Source organism: Mus pahari, chromosome 9 (genome assembly GCF_900095145.1).
Source record: "Mus pahari chromosome 9, PAHARI_EIJ_v1.1, whole genome shotgun sequence".
NCBI classification, from domain to species: Eukaryota; Metazoa; Chordata; class Mammalia; order Rodentia; family Muridae; genus Mus; species Mus pahari.
Window position 1 is genome coordinate 6609918 of NC_034598.1, and position 21422 is coordinate 6631339.

General features: G+C 41.5%; 1 protein-coding gene and 1 pseudogene across 5 annotated transcripts in view; one reads left to right on the top strand and one right to left on the bottom strand.

Annotated features, from left to right (window-relative positions):
* Positions 1-21422, top strand: part of Cdk19 (cyclin dependent kinase 19) — a 126960-nt gene that overhangs the window by 4931 nt on the left and 100607 nt on the right. Inside the window, exon 1 of one of the 5 annotated variants that reach the window (XM_029542266.1) lies at positions 7745-8101. The exons of the other annotated variants lie outside the window; for them this stretch is intronic. The gene's annotated coding sequence lies outside the window, so the exon portion shown is untranslated. Of the gene's footprint in view, positions 1-7744; positions 8102-21422 lie in introns of those variants that run through there. 5 annotated transcript variants of the gene reach the window in all.
* On the bottom strand, positions 15681-16617 carry LOC110326279 (annotated as a pseudogene).

The following is a 21422-nucleotide window of genomic DNA, read 5'->3' on the forward strand; positions in this document are numbered from 1 at the left end:
GTCTGTTTTTAATGGAGTTTCCACAGTTGGTTTGTAGATTTTTGTGTTTGCATTTTGATTGGTGGCTTCCAGAAGTTTAGGTAGTTAGCTCTGTGATGATAAATAGTATTCTCTAACTGTCAAGAGCTTTAGGTCATCTAGCTCAACTGTCTCTTTTTACACAGGGGGAGCTCAGGGCTCCAAGAGGTTGTTAACTCACTGTCACACAGCACTTAGGAAGCCTGAAGCCCAGACAGGAGTCTAGTATTTTGTTATGTATTTTCCTTCCTAATGAGAAGAAAGCAAAAAAAGGCCATTTGGCCTCTATCTTGGGTAATTTTATCTAAACACTTATTTCATGTAAACAAAACAATACAAAACACCAATCAACCAAACAACAAAAACAAAAACAAAAAAACACCCCCAGACCACCCATGTCAGAAATATGGGGGAAAAAACTACAGGAAAGGAACATTTAAAAAAGGAGTGCAGAGGAGGAGGTATTTGGGGTAAAGTTGGTAGCTTGCCCAAGGCTCTGAAGTCAATCCCCAGAGCAGCAGAACAACAGAAGAGTGTATCTGCATAGCTGCTTAGCTTCCTGACTTACCCTGGTCCCCTGTGTCACCACTGTGGTCCTTCTGCTGAACTGGTGTCTACCTTTGGTCTTTTCTCACTGTAGACTGAGATCCAAGATGCTGCCATTGTTCTATTTGCTGAAAATAAAGTCAGTTATATTTTGTTTAGGACAATTATACATTCCTTCTTATGTATAACAGGGTCAGACCTACCCTGCAGTCCCTAATTTGACTTCAGAAGACGTCTGCAGTCGGATCCTGAACTGATTTGTCGTGCTGAACTACATTTTCTAGGACTTAGGTCTTCCCTGTCTGACATTTATGTTTCACCTAGGATGGGGTCATCACTGACAGTCCTCTTACTCATTTCTTTATCCTTACACATCCCGCCACCTCTTGTTTATATTTCAGTACCCAGCTCTATTTGCGTTCTGCCGGAAGTCTCCCCTCAGCCATTCAATGGACTTAGCTGTGCTTCTGTTCCTCCTTACAGATACAGTTTCACTATCAAAGATGTTGCAGTCTTTCAAAGTTGTTAGCTTCGGTGTCTAGTATACACAGTTGGGTATTTATACACAGTCAAAAACTATGTTGAACTGTGTGTAGTGGCACATACTCCACCCAGCACTCAGGGGGCAGAGGAAGGAGAAACAGCTTCAGCTCCAACCTGGGCCACATGAGACCCTGTTGGAAACAGACCCAAATTGTTGAATTTTAAAAATCCCATAAAGTGGTAAACATGCTTTCATGACCTTAAGAACAAATTGAACCGGGCGTGGTGGCGCACGCCTTTAGTCCCAGCACTTGGGAGGCAGAGGCAGGTGGATTTCAGAGTTCAAGGCCAGCCTGGTCTACAGAGTGAGTTCCAGGACAGCCAGGGTTACACTGAGAAACCCTGTATCGAAAAACCTAAAAAGGAAAAAAAAAAACCCAAAATGAAATTATACAACCCAAAATGAAATTATACACACGCGCGCGTGCGTGCGCGCGCACACACACACACACACAAACTTGTGTGCAGTTTTAGAGACTCACAGAGATCTCCATCTCTATCTGCTGTGTGCTGAGATTAAAGGTATGTGCCACCACACCTGGCATGAAATTAATGGCAAAGTTATATGAGTTAGGTGATTTGATATATTTCTATAGGACTAACTATTGATTTTAGGCTAACCTAAACTTGAACTTCTGATCTCTCCACCTTGCCCTTCCGTGCTAGCATTATAGGCACAAGCCTCAACACCTGGTTAATACAGGTCAAACCCAAGGCTTTGTGCAGGTTAGGCAGGCACAGGAGCTACTTCACTATATTTCCAGTTCTAGCGCTAGTCAGTCTTGCCACTCTCCCCCACCCTCCAATCTGTGTGTATATTAGTTTTTTTTTCCTAAGAAGGTATACGTTTAATTGCCTCCCTTTGATTTTTTGAGGCAAAGGCTTAATCTATAGTCCAGGCTGGTCTCCAACTCCCCATTCTTTTTGCTGCAGACTTCAGAGTGCTGGGCACACAGGTGCATGCTACCATACCTTATGGTTTCCTTTAGTAGATGTTGAGAAAGAGCAGAGTTCTTTTGGAATAGTAAGCATTTTTCCTTCCTAGACCAAACCGGCTTTTGCTAGTGTGTGAATTCTTTCTTCTGTGCTTTTTTTTTTTTTTTTTTTTTGGTTTTTCGAGACAGGGTTTCTCTGTGTAGCCCTGGCTGTCCTGGAACTCAGTTTGTAGACCAGGCTGGCCTCAAACTCGGAAATCCGTCGGCCTCTGCCTCCCCAAAAAAAGAATACATACATATATACATACATGTAGGCAAAACCCTCATACACAAAAAATAAAAATAAATCTTAAAGTATCCTGTAAAATGAAGAATGTTTAGCTAGTAATTGCAAGGGCATGGGAAAGGAGGCAGTGAGGGTGCTGATCTTCTGTCATACACTTTCCTCTCTGGAGGCAGATTCTGGATGTGTTTTCTTTGGTGTATATATCAAGCATGCCGTTTGATATGATAAATGCTGTGGTCTGCATATTTTTCTTTTTAAATTTTAACAACTTGAAGACTGATCATTGCATATCTTACGTATAAACATGTACGTCTTAATAGTTTTGTTTTCTATTTTATTGACACATAATTTAACTAGCCTTCTTGATGGAACTTTAGAATTGTTGTAGTTTTTTGCTAGTACTAACCTAGTGAATATCCCAGTAAGTGCAATATTAATATGTGAGTTAAATTCCTAGAAAAGCTTTACCTTTGGAAGTAATGACTTGAGATTGTTTGCTAATACTATTATGTACAAGACATATATCTAAACAGTGGAGATTAAGAAGTGGCTTTTGAGATATTGATACAGATAAGTAATGAGTTATTTGTTTGCCGCAGGACATGCAAATGCTTTCAGATACTGTTGTTTTAGTAATACAGAGTTTTAACTAGAATGCTTAGTAATACAGAGTTTTAACTAGAATGCGTTGTAAAATACAGTGTTGTCAGTGTTGGTGAAGGAAGTGTTTCTACTTTCTCTCACTTTTTGGGACTTGATATACCAGATAAGAGGTTAATATATGATATTAAATGGTAAGCTTGTGTTTTGAAAAATGCTCAGGATGGTCTGGGTTAGAAGTCGGTATGACTATTTTAAGTTACTATATTACAGTTTGAAGATTTCTTGGTGCTGTCACTAGAGTTACAGTACTTAGGTCTCTTTGGAATATTTGGGTATTAAAAACTGAGTTTTGCTCACTGTGGCAAAGACTTTTCATCTCAGCAGTGGAGCATAGAGGCAGGCAGATCTCTCTGAATCTACCCTGGTATACATAGCAAGTTCCAGGCCAGCCAGAGCTACACAGTGAGGCCTTGTCTCAAAAACAAACAAACAAATCCTCCCCAAACCAAGAATTACCACAAGTCAGTGTTTGAAAGGATGAGCTTGTTATCCTGTTATGTAGCTGGACAATGTTAGTACTTCCTTTTGGTTCTAAAACAAAGTGACAAGAAATATTATTTTTAGAATGCATTTTAAATTTAAGTAACTAACTCAGCCATTTCTTAAAAATAGCATTTTTGGTCTGGAACCAGGCAGAGTTAGCCAGTGATGCTATTTTAAAGATTTTGTCCGTGTATAAATAGCTGACCGTCCAACACTTCCTGTAATAGCTGTTTGGAGCACACACTGTGCAGGATAAAAGAGCATCTCAAGAGAGAGATCAGGATGTAATTCAGGATGCCAGTGCGTAGCAGTCATTTTTTTTAAATTGAGGTTTGAGTTCTGCAGGAGTGAGTGATGGATCACAGAAATAAAAGCCTTTAGAGTCATTAGATAATTAGTATCTTCATAAAATGTCTTTAGTTTCAAATATAATAGGTCCTCTCTTGTAAGGATCAAACAAAAATACAGTAAGTCTCACTACAAGGAAAAGCACAGCTTTCTTGCTAAGACTTGAAACTGTATTTTCTATGTAAAAATAGAAAAGGCAACAGTAGTTGATGGTAAATTCTTGAGCTCCAGAAACAGCTTTTGTCTGTTTACTGTATCCCTGTGCATTGTGGGTTTACCACAGCCCTCATGGCAAAGGGGCCTTTGTCACCTTGTTATTTAGGTATGACGTGTACAGCCTCAAGATACATTTGACAGCCCACAGGTGCATAAAGCTTTTAAAAGAAAGTCATTTATAAAAATATTGGAATTCAAGGTCATCCTCAGCTACAAAAAAAGGTATGGAGAGAGGGAGTTGAGGAAGGAAAGAGGAAGGAATCTAAGTTCCTTAAGCATTATAGGTCTACATAAACAAATATGCAAGCAAGTAAAAAACGAACTAGTCAGGAAGTGGGTGTGCACGCCTTTAATCCTAGTCCTCAGGAGGCAGGTAGATCTCTGGGTTCAAGACCAGCCTGGTCTATAGAGTGAGTTTCCCCAGTGTTTTAAGTCACTTTTAAAGGCACAGTTAATAGTAACCACACTGCAGGAGGTCAGGAATGCTGTCCAAGTCTGTGAGCTCTTGGCGCATGTGCTTGAGGTTCAGTTCCCAGCCCTGTATGAAAGAAAGATTTTATGGTACAAAATGAAATTTTACTTTTGAGAAAAGCATTGCTGCTGCATCCTGCTTTTGACTTAGGACTGGTGAGCATATTTTACTCTTTTTATAAAGATTTATCTAATTTTTATGTGTATCCATTCTGTGTATGTAGGTCGTGTCCTTGAGACTAGGGGAAGGCCTGGGGCATTGTAGAGGTGAAATTACAGGTAACTCTGAGCTACTAGACCTGGGAGCTAGGAACTGAACTCAGGTTTTGGGAGAGCAATAGCAAGTGTCCTTTAGCCTGCTGAGCTGAGTTAAAATTATGTGTGTATGCTTGTGTATGTGTGTGACTGCGAGCACATGTGGGGTCAGAGGGCAATGTGGGGGTCTGTTCTTGCCTCCTACCATGTGGCTACTGGGGTTGAAAGATCGCCATGCTTGGAGGAGAGCACCTTGAGCCTTCTGAGCTATCTCACTGTCCCTGACCCTTGAACTTATTGAAAATAAGTATGCTACTGTCTTGATAATTGCCTGTTATTCCGCTTGCAGGAGCTGGAGGAGGGCCCTAGTTCAAGGGTGGTCTGGGCACAGAGAGATGGGGCCCTCTGCCTGTTTCTCAGCAGCTACCCTTCCCACTTTCCTCCACCACCACCACCACCACCACCACCACCACCACCACCACCACCACCACCAGTAATCCACTGAGAAGGCAAAAGTTAAAATCCAGTTTTTGTTTTTGTTTTTGTTTTTGTTTTTGTTTTTGTTTTTTCCGAGACAGGGTTTCTCTGTGTGGCTCTGGCTGTCCTGGAACTCACTTTGTAGACCAGGCTGGCCTCGAATTCAGAAATCCGCCTTCCTCTGCCTCCCCAGTGCTGGGATTAAAGGCGTGTGCCACCACACCCGGCAAAATCCAGTTTTTTAGCAACTAAGAATTCACCTTTTCCTCTAGACCAGTGGTTCTTAACCTTCCTAATGCCGAGACCCTTTAACATAGTTCCCCATGTTGTGAGACCCCTCCTACCCCGGTTAGTTTTGTGGCTACTTCATACTTGTCATTTTGCTACTGCTATGAATCGTAATATAAATATCTGGTGTGCAGGACATCTGATATGTGACTCCTGTAAAAGGTTTGTCCAACTTCCAGTCAATGGTCATGATCCCATAGGTTGAGAATTGTCTAGATGTTAAATAGTCACAGCCACCTCAGATAGAGTTGACCTTGAGTGCTATGCTGCACTGCGCTGTGCTGCTGTCGTGCCCCTAGGAAGTAGGACATTGTCAGCTCCCTTGTGTTGTGGGACCACCAATAAGTGTGATTTATCATTGACTGAAATTTCATTATGTAGCAGCACATAACAGGATCTTATGTGACGTGTGGAACCAGTGTTGTTTGTTGATCTTTTAATAGGAATATTTTTGTTTTTATTCTATTAAAATTGGTAAGTAATAGCTGTACACAGTAAAAACCAAACCTTCAACAGTGTAGTTGTACATAAAATGAAAAGTAGAAGCTTTCCATTGTACTGTCTTTTTCCAATTTCTCTTTACTTCTCAGAAGTAAATACTAGTGCTAGCCCTGCTTTATTTTAGTATATGGTTTGGGATCAAACCTGTGGCTTTGGGGTTCCAGTGGATGTGTAGGCTGTAACGGTGCTTGGTGCCTGAGTTCAGTCTTTGAGACCCACAGGTGGGAAGAGAAACTGATTCCACTGACTTTCATACATAAATTGTGGCACATGTACAACCACACTCGTACACACAAGAAAGAAATATATGCATAAATATATAAACAAGTAAATATGATGATTTTTTAAAAAAAACCTCTAAAGCATTGTGCATGTTTGACTGATATTACATCGAGCTGTGTTCCCAGTCCTTAACAGTATAAAAGTTTTTATTAAATTTATTTGTGTGTGTGCTCATGCCTGTGTGCCTTAGGTTTTTCATTCATATAGGATAGACATTCTGAGTTCTTATATGTGTAATAATGTACTTTATTTTCATACTTGGTTGGCAATTTTGGCTATGCATAGAATTTTTAGAACTATTAGTTATTAAAATTTTATTCTTGGCACATGCCTTTAATCCCAGTGCTCAGGAGGCAGAGGCAGGCGGATTTCTGAGTTCGAGGCCAGCCTGGTCTACAGAGGGAGTTCCAGGACAGCCAGGGCTACACAGAGAAGCCCTGCTTCATGTGCTGCTTCATGTTTTCTAGAATACAGGGGAATATGTGGGAATTTTCTTTATTTGAACTTTGTTCTTGTTTTTATTCTTTTTTGATATACACATTTTTATTTATTCTCTCATACACTACCTCCAGACCAAAGCCTCTCCTCTCTTCACCCCTTCCAGTTCTCCTCCTTTCCCATTTGTATTCTTTAAGGGCTTCTCAATTTATTTATGATTCTGTAACATTTATGAATGTCTGGGAAATCAGGTCTCTTTCCTCATCTGGCTTTGTCTCTTGTGTCTTTAATACTGTTTGCTTATATGGGTAGATAACTGCACTTAATTTAACTTGGAGGTTAAAATTTTCAGTGAGTAGCTTTAGCCCTACTGTTCTCATATTCTGCTCCTGGTTTTCCACTCCTGCCACGTGGAGATCCTTTTGTGAGCCCTTTCAGCATTTGAGTGGTGTTTCACGGTCTCATGTAGCCCAAGTGGGCCTCCGGCCTGCTGGACCTCTAAGGCTGGTCTTGAGCTCCTCTTTGCTTGTCTCTACCTCCCAAGAGCTGGGTTACAGGCAAGTTCTTCCATCCCATTATTGATTTGATGGCTTTTCTCCCTGTGTCCTTCTTCAGGTATGCTCATTAACCAGCCTCCCTTCTCCATTCTCCCTTCAGTGTGGCTTAAATTTGTTGTCAGTGTTCAGCCCTCACTACACCTGTGTTCTGAGAGATTTTTCCTTTATTTTAATTTCCTAGATACCAGTTTGGTTTTCAGTAAGGCTTAGGATTTATTTATTATGAATTGAATTCAAGATTCTGAATTTTTTTGTTTGTTTGTTTTTGTTTTAGGAGCTTCCAGTATTGTTGCTATGAGCAGTTTTTTTGTTTGTTTTATAAATAGCTTTTAAAGTGTGTGTGAGACAGAGAGAGAGAGAGAGAGAGAGAGAGAGCGCGAGAAAGGCACAGAGAGAGAGAGAGAGAGAGAGAGAGAGACAGACAGACAGACAGACAGACAGACAGACAGACAGACAGTGATAGTGTCTGACAGACAGACATAGAGTGTGCTCGTAGTGTAGGAACTGAGCATGTTCATGGCCCAGCTGCTTGTGGAGTTAGAGGTTTTCTGGCCTAGGTTCTCTTCTTCCACCTTGTTGAGGACAGTGTTTCCTTTCTGCTTCTGTGATTATAGTCTGGCCTAGTTAGTGAATAAAGAAAAGAAATAAAAGGAAAGGCATGACTGTTCTTAGGTGGAAGAGAAAGTTTATTATAGGTATGTGGGAGAGCATAGTGAGGGCAGGACACCTGGGAGAGTCCAGAGTGGTTGTGACCTTGAACCTTGTGGAAGACGGGAGCCAAGTGCAGCAGCCAGGTAACTAGAATGTCTGATGAGCCTCTGGGGGTGGGGAGGGGCTGCAGAGTTCAAGGTAGAGGGCTGGGTATGGCAGCCACACCCTGTAACAGGTAGGGGCTGAGGGATGGGGGAGAACCTGGAGGCCAGGTCTGCCTTCATAGGTCAACTAGGCTTGTCCCCAGGTTTGAAACTTAATAGTTTGCAAACTTTCTAAGCTTCTCTTGTCCTTGTTTGTAGGAGTGCTGAGATTACAGAGGCACACTGTCGTACATCCACCCCTACCCCCAACTCTCTTATCTGGGGTGGAGATGGGGCAGGAGGAGGAGGGGGTGGTGGGGATGGAAGATGAACATGGGGAGGAGGTGGTGCAGGAGGGGGAGGTGTTGGGGATGGAGGAGGAAGGGGAGGAGGAGGAGGTACAGGAGGGAGAGAAGATGGTGGGGGAGGAGGAGGAGGAAGAGGAGATAGTGAGGGTGGAGGAGGAGGGGGAGGAGGAGGTTGTAGGGGTGGAGGATGAGGATGAAGAAGAGGTAGTGGAAGAGGAGGAGGTGGGGTGGAAGAGGAAGAGGAAGAGGAAGAGGAGGAGGTAGTGGGTTCTGGGGATTGAACTGAAGTCCTCAGGTGTGGATAGCAAGTGCTCTTCCTGGCTAGGAATTCTTTTGTTGTTGTTGTTGTTGTTGTTAGGATTTATTTGTTCAGCTTTTTTGAGACAGTGTCTCATTATGTAGTCCTGACTCATCTGCAGTTCTCTAGGTAGCCCTGAAGCTATCCAGAATGTAGAGAGATCTACTTGCCTCTGCTTCTTGAGTGCTGGGATTCCAGTCAAGTGCCACTATAGTCATATTTTATTACTATGTACTGTTTTCCTTCTTAGGTTTTCCTACAATCTCATGTTACACTAAGATAGTGGAAATATTTTTCTAGTTTAACTTTTAGAGACACATTTATTTTACTTACCAGTATAGGGACTTTCAAGGGCTACAGGAATGTGCTGAATTCTGCAATTTTAAGTATTGTGCTGCCTTTGAATTAAAGATGTAGTTGAGAAAATGCAAGGTGTCTTTCATATTTCCCCAACTAAGTAAATTTGCTGTATTTATTTCCAGCTATATTGCTTTTTAAAGTTTTTTCCCCTAAATGACTAACAAGAGACAAGAGACAGTTTAGTATGAAGAAGTTTACGTTTAATCCCCTGCAGAACTAAAAGCCAGTGTGACAATAGAGGCGAGGCATGCTAAGCAGATACAGTGATACACAGGAGCTAGACCACTTAGCAAAGACAATCTTGTCAGTCCTAGGATAGTAATTTCTGAACAGTCTCTACCTGCCCATATGTCATCCACCAGCCTGTCTGACCATTCATCCATTCCTGTCCTGTTCATTAGCACACCCATTGTCTGCCTGTTTTCTGTCCATGGGCACATGAATTCCTCTCATTGTTCTTCCATTTGTGCCAATTAATTAATTCTTTACTAGCGTTTGATTTCTTCCATGAGGCCAGTGTTGTGACACAGGTAATACTAAAAAGACAGAGGAGGGGCGTAATCTGTTTGCGAAACCAGGCTGCCATGCTCAGAACAGATTACTAACTAACCACAGTTTCTGTGAGATGGAAATCTGGGGCGAAAGAAAGACAGGGTTCAACCCAAGGACTCACATGCAAGAGGAGGACTTTAGAAATTATGTTGGAAAATCTATTTGCTGTGTATACATTTCCCACTTAAAGTGATAAAAGTACTGTGTAATTAGAGGAGCCAGAAGTGGTGGGTTCCTTCAAGGAAAATTTTCTGGACATAAAGAAGGCATTTGTATCTGCACAGGTGCGTAGAGCAGTTGTTACAGCACGTTAAAGCCTGGGCTAATTCAAATCACAGAATCCCAGAATGGAGAAGATGGGATGGCATGGAGTCTCAGAGCTGAGGAGATTTTGTGAGAGGGAGAGGCAGCTTTCTTTATGGTGTGAATGCTAGTCTTTTGATCTCACTCTGGGGTAGGTACCACACCCAAAAGGAGTTTGTTGGTCAGCACAGACTGCTGCTGCTGTATGCTTGCAGGGAGGCGTATGAGAGCAGGGAGTCAGTGGGCCAGGAGGGGAGTGGGATGTGGAAGTGAAGGAGGGAGATTAGCATCAAAATACATTGTATGAAATTCTCAGACTTTATAAACCCTTTTTGTTTTAAAAAGCACAAGTGTAAATATCATGTATTGGGAATAAGCAAAAGCCCTTTGTTTTAAACCCTGCACTTGTAGTCCTGGCTGCTTTGGGCTGAGAAGGAAGGATAGCTTCAGTCTGGGGTTCTGTGCCAGCCCGGGCAACATACCAAAATCTCATCTCTTAAACCAGTTTCAAATATCATAAATGTTTTAATTTACATAACCTAAAAACCAGTATATAAAAGTGACAGTAAGGAAAGTTAGGGAGGGATTTTAGAAAAATAAGGAGGAGTTAAGTATGATAGTGCATACGTTAATCTCAAAATTGAAGAAGTTGAGACTGGGGGACAGATAGTTCGAGGTTAGCTTGGGTCACATATTGAGACCTAGTGTTAAGACAATATCAAAACAAGAGAAAAATAAATTATTTGTGGATATGTGGAGGTAAGTATTGTTAGTATTTTGGTTTACTTTCTTATAGTGTATTTAAAAAATACGTGCACAATATGCTTTTTTCTAATAAGGTAGACTCTAAGTAACAAAATTCATAATTCTATGTAGCTAGGTGGGAGACTGAGACAAGAAGGTCTCTTGGACACAGCGTTTTAAGGCCTGGGGGTAGAGAAATGGTTCGTCATTAAGAGAGCATACTGTTTGTATAGAGAACCTGGGTTTGGTCCCCAGGGTGGGGAGGTCACAATTAAGTAACTATAACTCAAAGTTCAGGGGATCTGAGGTCTGGTCTCCATGCACACCTTCACTTTGTGCACGTGTCCACCCGCAGACACAATTGAAAATAGAAAACTCAAAAGAAGGAGGAGAAGGAGTCACAGGAAGAGGAGGAAGGAAGGAGAAAGACAGGGAAAGGAGGAGGAGGGAGAAAAGGACCAGGCGTGGTGGCGCACACCTTTAATCCCAGCACTCGGGAGGCAGAGGCAGGCGGATTTCCGAGTTCGAGGCCAGCCTGGTCTACAGAGTGAGTTCTAGGACAGCCAGGGCTACACAGAGAAACCCTGTCTCGAAAAAACCAAAAAAAAAAAAAAAAAAAAAAAAGAAAAGGAAGAGGAGGAGGAGGAAAAAGAAGCAGGGCCTGATAGATTGAGCCTCTAATCCCAGCTAACACCTAGGAGGCAGAGGCATGTGGACCTCTAAATTTGAGGCATGTCTGGTTTACATGGCAGATTCCAGGCCATCCAAGGTTTCATATAGAGTCTCTGTTTCAATAAAGGAAAAAACAAAAACAAAAAACCATTTAGCCTGTTTTAGTACATTGAGTATTTTGTAACTGTTACTACTGTCTAATCCTGGAAGATGTTCATCCCCTAAAGGAGCCCCAACCTTTGGAGTCTTTATTCATTCTTTCCTCTCTCAATTCTGGCACGCACTCTCTGCCTTCTGTCGGTGAATGGTAAACAATCTGGCCTTTTATGATTGACCTGTTTAACTCCGCATGGTACTTAATAAGGTATACCATGTTGCAGTATGGGCTAATATTTCCCTATTGTGAATGGATGATAGTACGGCCACATTTTGTTTACCTATTACTGAAAATTTGTGTTCTCTCTACTTTCTGGTACCTACGAATAATGTAAATATGTATACACATTTTTGTTTGAGCATATGTCTGTGTCTGTTTTGAGTGTATACCTAGGACGTAGAATTGCTCAGGCATATGGTAATTCCAATATAGAACGTTGTGAGAAGCTGACAAGATGTGTTGTACATTGGGTGCACCATTCTACATTTTTACCAAGTGTTGGTGTTCGACTTGTCTGTCTTTAAAAAGATTGTATTCTTGGAGAACTGCATGTATGCATTGAGTGTGCTTTGTATTTGTCGGACTCTCTTCTCCTCTTCTCCTCCAACCCCTCCCTTGCCTCTCCCGTAATGCTTCCTCTCAGACCACCTCCTCAATGTCATGTCCTGGGTTTTGTTTTTGTTTTTGAGTTGGGGTTTCTTGGTCTTGGTCCTCATTGCTGTCCATCTCTTTCTCAGAGACTCGCTGATCCAGCGTATGTACCGGAGCATGGCTGACGTACAGCCTCCCATCTGTTTGCTGTTACTCGTTGTTCTCTCTCTCTTTTAAGAACTTGGAATTTATTTGTGTGCGTGTGTGTGTGCACGCATGCCTATGTGTACTCGAAGTGCCATGTTGCTTACAGTTCCCCGTTAGGTGGGTCCTGGGGATGAGACTTATTTAAATCACCAAGCTTAGCACTTCTTCCTTCCAAGCTGTCCACCAACCCTCTCTGTTCTTTGAATAACTGTTCTAGTGGAAATGGTTTCTTGAGAGAGTTTTATTTTCCTATTGGCTTCTGATATTTAACATCTTTTCATGTATTTATTGGTAATTTATATACCTTAGAAGAAAACTCTATAGATGGCTTTCTCCTATTAAATGTTCTTTTTGATAACATTTTAAAACATTTGTGGTTATTCTCTTTAATTGGTTGTATATAGTGTTTACATTTTCTCTTTGTTTTGAGACAAGCTCTCACCAGGTATACCAACCAGGCTGCCTCGAATTCTGTGGTTCTCCCACTCCTATCTCTTATATTTTTATTTTATTTTATTTTAGTGTTTTTCTTGCATGTATATCTGTGCACCACATGTAAGTCTGGTGCCCCACAGAGTCTAGGAGTGCATTGGATCCCCGAAACTGGAGTTAAGGACAGTTGTGAGCTACTGTGTGGGTTCTGAGAGTTGAACCCAGATCCTCTGGAAAAGTACTTAGTGCTCTTATCCATTGAGCCACCGCTGTGGCTGCTGCTTCACTCTCCGTAAGTGCTCAGGCCATAGGCTTGTACCATGGTCCCCGGCTCAGGGTGTTAGAGAACTGAGCTTAGAGGTTCCTGAATAGCTCACATCTCCCTTAGGCTGTGCTTACTTGGTTTGGATGATGCCATGCTGTTCGGAGCCTAGATGCTTAGCTTGTAATGATAAAAGGAACGTGTTATGCAAAAGAAGTGATAAGGCAGGAAGATGAGCAACAGCATTGAATTGGATTTCAAGAATTCCTTGAAGTTAATTTGGGAGGAGGAGGAGGAGGGAAGAAGAGGAGAGACAACTTTATCTTTTTCTTTTCTGTGGGTTTTGTTTGTTTTGGTTTTGTTTTGTTTGTTTGTTTTTTGAGATGGGGTTTCTCCATGCAGCCAAAGCTGTCCTGCAACTCACTCTATAGACCTGGATGACCTCGAACTCAGAGATTTGCCTGCCTCTGCCACTTGAGAGCTGGGACTAAAAGCGTGCTCCACTACCATGGACTTTTCTTCTGTTTCTGTTTTTCATGATTTGAAATTGCGAATGATATCTAACTCAAAATCAAAAGAAACTTTGCTAAGCTACATGTAGGTTTTGAAGTTTTTTTATGATTGTATTTTTTAAATAGTAGACAAAACTGAAGTAAAGCCAACCATATGCTTTAAAAAGTAGCTGGCTTATGGGCTGGAGAGATGGCTCAGTGGTTAAGAGCACTGACTGCTCTTCTAAAGGTTCTGAGTTCAAATCCCAGCAACCACATGGTGGCTCACAACCATCCATAATGAGATCTGACACTCTCTTTTGGTGTGTCTGAAGACAGCTACAGTGTATTTACATGTAATAAATAAATAAATAAATCTTTAAAAAAATAATAAATGTAAATACATTTAGGGGGTCTGGAGAGATTGCTCAGCGGTTAAGAGCATTGACTGTGCTCCCGGAGGTTCTGTGTTCAATTCCCAGCAACCACATGGTGGCTCACAACCATCCATAATGAGATCTGACACTCTCTTTTGGTGTGTCTGAAGACAGCTACAGTGTATTTACATGTAATAAATAAATAAATAAATCTTTAAAAAAATAATAAATGTAAATACATTTAGGGGGTCTGGAGAGATTGCTCAGCGGTTAAGAGCATTGACTGTGCTCCCGGAGGTTCTGTGTTCAATTCCCAGCAACCACATGGTGGCTCACAACCATCTGTAATAAACAAACAAACAAATAAATCTTTAGCCTGGCGTGGTGGCGTACGCCTTTAATCCCAGCACCTGGGAGGCAGAGGCAGACGGATTTCTGAGTTCGAGGCCAGCCTGGTCTACAAAGAGAGTTCCAGGACAGCCAGGGCTACACAGAGAAACCCTGTCTCGGTAAAACCAAAAAAAAAAAAAAAAAAAGTTTTAAGTGCCTCTACTCCCTTTTCCTAGAGATGGCCACTGCCCAGTGGCTGTAATGGCCTCACAGGGGGCAGCCTCATGGACAGTTTTCTAACCGTGTGGGGCAGAGGGCAGAGGGCATGTGAGCCAGAGCAGGAGCCTAGAGAGAGAGAGAGAGAGAGAGAGAGAGAGAGAGAGACAGGAGAAATGCTGAAGTTCTGGTCCTTTGTGATAGCTGTGGGATAGATAGGACAGGACTACAAGAAAGGACAAGAGGATGGCTAGGGGCAGAATTCTGTGACTAGGTGGAGGGGGACAGACAAGTGGCCAGAACCAGAGACCTGAACCAGATCGGGATGTGCTGGGCAAGGTTCGGGTAGATAGGATTGAAATGTAACTATTTTTAAAATTTATATTTTGGTCCTAAGTTGCTGTATTTGGTTTTCTTATTGTTTGTGGAAAGCCTTTTGGATTCTTTCTTTCTTTCTTTCTTTCTTTCTTTCTTTCTTTCTTTCTTTCTTTCTTTCTTTCTTTCTTTTAAAAGATTTATTTATTTATTTTATGTATGTGAGTACGCTGTAGCTGTATTCAGACACACCAGAAGAGGGCATCGGATCCCATTACGGATGGTTGTGGTTACTATGTGGTTGCTGGGAACTGAACTCTGGAAGAGCAGCAGTCAGTGGTCTTACACTGAGACATCTCTCCAGCCCTTTTTCTTTTTTCCAAAGCAGAGTCTCACTATATATCCTTGAATGTCCTGGAACTCACTTGGTATGTGTTGATCAGGCTGGCTTACAACACAGAGACCTGCCTCTGCCTCCCGAGTGCTGGATTAAATGCATGAGCCTCCTCACCCTGCTCTTTCTGTTTGGTAATAGCTGTCATGATAGGTGTGAGGTGATATCACTGTATTGAGGATTTTGTTTTGAGATAGAGGGCTGCTAAGTAGCTGAGGCTAGTCTTGAACTAGCAATCCATTTGCCTCTGCCTCCAGATATTGGAATTTCAGGCTTGTGCCACCATGACAGCTTGAGTTTTTGGTTTTTTTTGTTATTAATTTATTTATTTGTTTATTTAAAGATTTTTTTCAAACTGATAAATGACAATTTTATTTTTTATGCATAAAGGTTGATGAAAAATCATTACTAGTTCTAGTAAAACTGAACATTTTAATCAAAAAGCACAGAAAGTATACTTATGAAATACCACTTTCTAAAGTACAGCTTTAAAACATCTAACATGCTTTTTAAGTTGTAGTACAATGGATCTAAGACCCAAGAATACAAGTTACATGCATCGAGGCTAGACTACAAATTATCATAGTCATCATCATCATCATCGTCGTCATCGTCATCATCCTCATCCTCACGTTTTTGTTTCAATGCATTTGCTGACTCGGCTGTATTTTGTGATACCATATTAGTAGTAATAAGAATGTTTTTGGACCCAGTTAGTGATGGATTAATAAGAGCATTCTGCACTGCTGATGTTGCAGGGATAGAAGCCGTTACAGCAGGGACTGAGAAGCAGGCATCTGCACTGTGAACCTCTGTCCTGGGAGGGACATTGAGTGCCTACTTTAGTGGAAACAGACATGGCTTGTGGAGTTGGTGTACCCAGTGTGGGAGTACTCAGTCTACTAGAAGCTGAACCAACACTTAACCTTGGAACTGTTATTCTTCCTGCAGGAGTAGGTGCCTTTTTCTGTAAAGGCTTAAGTCTAGAGTTTGGGGCAGTTAAGCGATATCTATCAGGTGGCAGTCTGGAACCTGAATGTGGCTTGATCAGTGGCAAAGGGGTTTGATTTCTTTGTCTTGCAATATCTAATAAGAAATCTCTTGGGGGCGGAGAAGTGAAAGGCTGGTCAGCATGGCACTGGATTGCCAGTCGTACGTCATCCGCATCAACAGTAGCTTTCTTAGCATGGCTGGAATAGATTTTAGCATCATCTAGAATTGTGGTCACATATCGGAAGGCAAACTCCAGCATCTGATTTATAACTCTTGACTCATATTCTGTAATCCCCATATCCTTCAGGATTTGTGCCATCATCTGTGCATCTTTTGGCATGCTCTTGGGAGACGCCATCTTGCCAGACTCCATGATATCCGGTGATCAGACTTCTCGAGCTAGATCTCCCACATTAATGTACTTCAGACCTGATCTTGATGCAAGTTCTTTGCTTAATGTGGTTTTTCCAACCCCTGGTGTACCAGTGAGCAGGATGTTCGGAAGCTTCATAGTCCTCCTCTGCACGCAGCCAAAGCCTCCGCTCACGCGCCCGCCCCCTATTTAAAGATTTATTTATTATTATATGTAAGTACACTGTAGCTGTCTTCAGATGCACCAGAAGAGGGCATCAGATCTTATTACGGATAGTTTTGAGCCACCATGTGGTCGCTGGGATTTGAACTCAGGACCTTCGGAAGAACAGTCTGTGATCTTAACCACTGAGCCATCTCTCCAGCCCTGTTTTATTTTTTTAAATGTGTGTGTGTGTGTGTGCTCATACACATGTATTTGTGTGTGTGTGCCATGGGCATGTATGGTGGTCAGAAGACAACTTGCAGGATTCAGGGATTAAACTCAGGTTAAAAGGTTTGGTGACAGAGGACATTGTTATCTTCAGACACACCAGAAGAGGGCATCTGATCCCATTACAGATGGTTGTGAGTCACCATGTGTTTGGTGGGAATTGAACTCAGGACCTCTGGAAGAACAGTCAGTGCTCTTAACCACTAAGCCATCTCTCCAGCCTGACAAAGAGCTTTTATGTGCTCATCTTACTGGCCTCTGTTTTTCTTTTAGGATTAGAAAATGTGTTCAGGCTGGGTGGTGGTTGGTGGTCCACACCTTTAATCCCAGCACTTGCGAGGCGAGGCAGGCAGATTTCTGAGTTTGAGGCCAGCATGGTCTACAAAGTGAGTTCCAGGACAGCCAGGGCTACACAGAGAAACCCTGTCTCGAAAAAAATGAAAAAAAAAAAATGTGTGCAGTATAATGAAATGCCTGTAGGTTTAAGAGTCAAAATCATAAAGCTTTAGGGGTTTTATAGTATTGTGCTGTGCACATCACTAATTTCTTGAGATAAGGTTTCATCTCTCTGTGGTCTGGAGCTCACCTTTTAGAGCAGGCTGGTCTCCAGCTTGCAGCATTGCTTGCCTCCTCCTCTGGAGCACTAGGACTATGGGGTGCAGCCCGTGCATAGAGGGTGTCCGTGCTTTAAGACAGTGCCTTGTTTCTTCTTCCCTGTTACCTGGTGACACTTGGAAGCATTATTACATAAAGGATCGTATTCTTGTTTTAATAGCTAGTAAATAGATGTTGAAGGTTTTTCCTCTTGGTTTTTGGAGACACTTTCTCACTGTGTAACTAGACTGGTCTTGAATGTAAAGTTAGCTTCCTGCCTTCACCTCAGTTCTCAGATCACTACCTAGTTTATCTTGAAGGGGTTAAAAAATGCCTGTTATTAGAGAAGAGTGAGGCATAAAGTTACAGATCTAATTCTTTTACCTGATTAAACGTTTACTATTTCATAGGAATGGTTTCTGAAGGTTGTGTTTCATGGTTATTTTACAGTATTGGAACAGATTCATTTCCATCATTCTGCCTAGCGTGCGTTACTCATTTCAGCATTACCTCAGAATTCAATCTTGCTGTTGGAATAGCTTTAGCTTTACAGTCTTATCCCCACCGCCCTTTTCTCTGCATCTGTTCCCTTCCGGGTGCATTGTAAATAGTTCCCCCATATATGTTCAATAGTTTCTGGTTCTTAAGACAGTGGACCCTGAACTATAGGACTCACTCTTCATATTTTATTTTGTGAGGTTTATTTTTCTGTTTATTATCTTTCATTTTCCACATACATATATTGGTTCTCTTACATAATTGGAAAACAGTTGTTAGTTTCAGTTCATATGAATTCACACTTTTGTGTTCTGTTAGTTTTACAGTAGCCGAGGAGCACACATATTTTCATTGTTTTAAAGTGTATGTAGTAAAAGTCCAGCACTCAAGCTCAATTAACATTTGGGTTTGGTTTTTCATAATTGGTTGCAAAATATATGATGACCTGTGATACTTTATTGATTTTCTTGTTGTCTGATCTAAAGTCTGTTTCCTTGGCAGATATGTAGACTTACATTGGCATTTGACACTTTATGTTTTGGGCAGTGAAACTTTTAAGTATACATAAACTCTGCTGTTTGCCTCTGTTGTGTTCAGAGGTCCCAGGACGACTTTGTGTGTGGTCCTCACGTGATGGAGGTTGCAGACTTCTCAGCTAAGAGTGAAGAGGGTGTTGCCTTCTGGTGTCATTGTGTGTGCTGGGGTGGGATGTATCAAGAGACAGCTTTCTGTGTCACCACACAGTAGTTAAAACGATATAACAGATGCATCGCTTTGATCACATTTATGATGTATTTTTATTCGTTATTACTAAAACCTGTAAAAAAAAAAAAGGAAGAAAGACAAGACGTTGGAGCTACTGAGATAGCTGCTCAGTGGATGCGACATTTGGTGTCAGTAAGCCTGTTGAGTTCTAATCCCTGGGAGATGTGCAGTGGCAGGAGAGAAGCGGCTTCTGCAGTTGGCCTTTGTGTGCTTGCTTGCGTGCACACCCACAGACCAGTGTCACAGAAATCAGGGAAGCACAGAGAGCTGAAGAGTGACTTTCACTTGCTCTCACATTAAGATTGGGAGCAGCTAATAAAAGAGAACACTGGGATAGTGTATAGTATGACTGCCATTTCTCAGACTTAGCTGCACTGTGTTTTTTTCTGGGAACTTGTCCAAGTCATTATTCATGTTGTATTCTTCCCTACTGCTCCTTTTACTGAAAGATTGCTTCACAATAAATAGAGAGGCAGCCTAATCCATGACTCATGACTGGAGGATAGACATTCTTGTGTTAGGTTCCGTGTGCCAGAAATGTTAGTCTCCAATATGCTAATTACCCCTCTTCCCAACTTGTTAATATGCTCTTCTCAAGTTTGTGCTTGTTTTAGTAGAGAAACAAATGCATCCCACATACTTGTAAAATACGTTTTTATAGAGGTTTTTTTAATGAGTTGCTTTTAAAGAAAATAATGAGATTAGGATCAGAAAATCTGATAGACCTTTCTTGGGCAATGTTTCTTTGACCAAAAAAAGGGGATCATTTTGCCATCTATGTGCCAGATCTTATAAATATTACTTTTTTGAGTTTATACAACTCTTTATGAATTTTCTTCATGTTACTGGAACAATTCTTTTAAGAATTGTGCATAGGCATGCTGCATATTGCTATGTGTGAATGTGGCTCAGCATGCACCTTGAGTGTTGGTCCTCACCTTGCACCCTGTTTGAGACGGTCTCTTTTCTGGTCCATACCAGAAAGTCTGCTTTTCTGGTACATACAGCAGTGTACTGGCCTGTGAGCTTCTGCAGATTCTCTACCTTTGTCTCCTAGCTCTCTGTGGGTGCACCGGGATTACAGACAATCACTTCTGGGCATTTGAACTCAGGTCTTCACTTTTGCATATTTGTGTGACAGCACGTTTACCTAGTGAGACAGCTTTCTCAGCTCTTGTAGCTTTGTATTTTTGTTTGGAGGCAGGGTACTAAGGTCTCACTGTATAAACCTGGTTGGCCTAGAACTTTCTGTTGTGGACTGTGTGGAATTCTAATTCTCAAAGATTCTTGTGCCTCAGTCCCTTCAGTGCTGAGATTAAAGTTGTGCATCAGCACATTTGGTGTACATTTTTTCTTTAATTAATAAAAGATCTGTAGCAGCTAACAATTTTTTAAAAAAAGATTTTTATTTAATGTCTGTGAGTACACTGTAGCTGTTTTTAGACACACCAGAAGAGTGCATTGGATCCCTTTTCAGATGGTTGTGAGCCACCATGTGGTTGCTAGGAATTGAACTCAGGACCTCTAGAAGAGCAGTCATTGCTCTTAACCACTGAGCCATCTCTCCAGCCCCAGCTGACATGTTTAACAATATATGCTATACTGCAAAGCATAAAGTTAATAACAAGGTCAGTTTGTAGGTAGATCCTGAATGAGAATTAGAGTATCTGTTTTCTTGCTTAATTTTATAAAAATTTTAGAGTAATTGTTTTCTGTCCTTTGGAAATGATGTTCTATCAGGTATCCGGTAAGTGGCTGTGCATTGCACCTGACATGGAGGTTGTGCAGTTCAGGAAAGGCTGAGTGACGTTCGTTTGCTCAAGACACAGCCAGTCAGCTGATCTCACCATGTGTCTCACTTTTTCTGTCTCTTAGCAGCGGTAGGTAGGAGTTTCAGGTTAGTTAGTGGGGTAAGCCGTGCCTTTATATTGAAACCCTGTGGCCTTTCATGTTCTTTAATGGCTACTTTTAATTTACCAGTAGTAATTGAAAGTAATTTTCTTAAGCATTTTTGTACTTCATTTCCAAGTTAATTGGTTATTTTTATCATTTCTAAGTTATGCATAGTTATTTAACTGTGATATGGTTTATATGGGTATAATGAAGAGTCTCAGTAGGTTATCAAATCATAGAAAGGTATCTTGAGGAAGATGAGATTAAATACATGGTTATAAATTTTTTTTAAAAAGTGTGTGTATATGTGTGTGTGTGTATGTGTGTGTATGTGTATGTGTGTGTGCAATGGAGGTGAGAGGCATTGGATTCCCTTTGGAACTGACGTTTAGTCCTCCAAAAGATTGGGGTTGATTCTTAACTGCCGAGTCATTTCTCCAGGGTGTTAAGCCCCCCTCCCCCCCCAGCCTTTTCTTTTTCAGAGAGAGTCTCATGTAGCTTTGGCTGGGTTTTTGTTAATTAGCCAGGGTTGGCAGTGAACATCTGGTTCTGCTTCTGCCTCCCAAGTCCAAACTTACAAGCCTGGACCATCACGCCTGTTTTTATCTGGTGCTGGGAACTGATGCTAGACAAGCACTAACTATACCAACTGAGCTACACCCCCAATCTGTAGCATACATTTTACATATGAGACCATTGTTTCAAAGTGATGCTCTTATGGGTTCTGTCCTTCCTGGTTTTTTTTTTTTTTTTTTTTTTTTTTT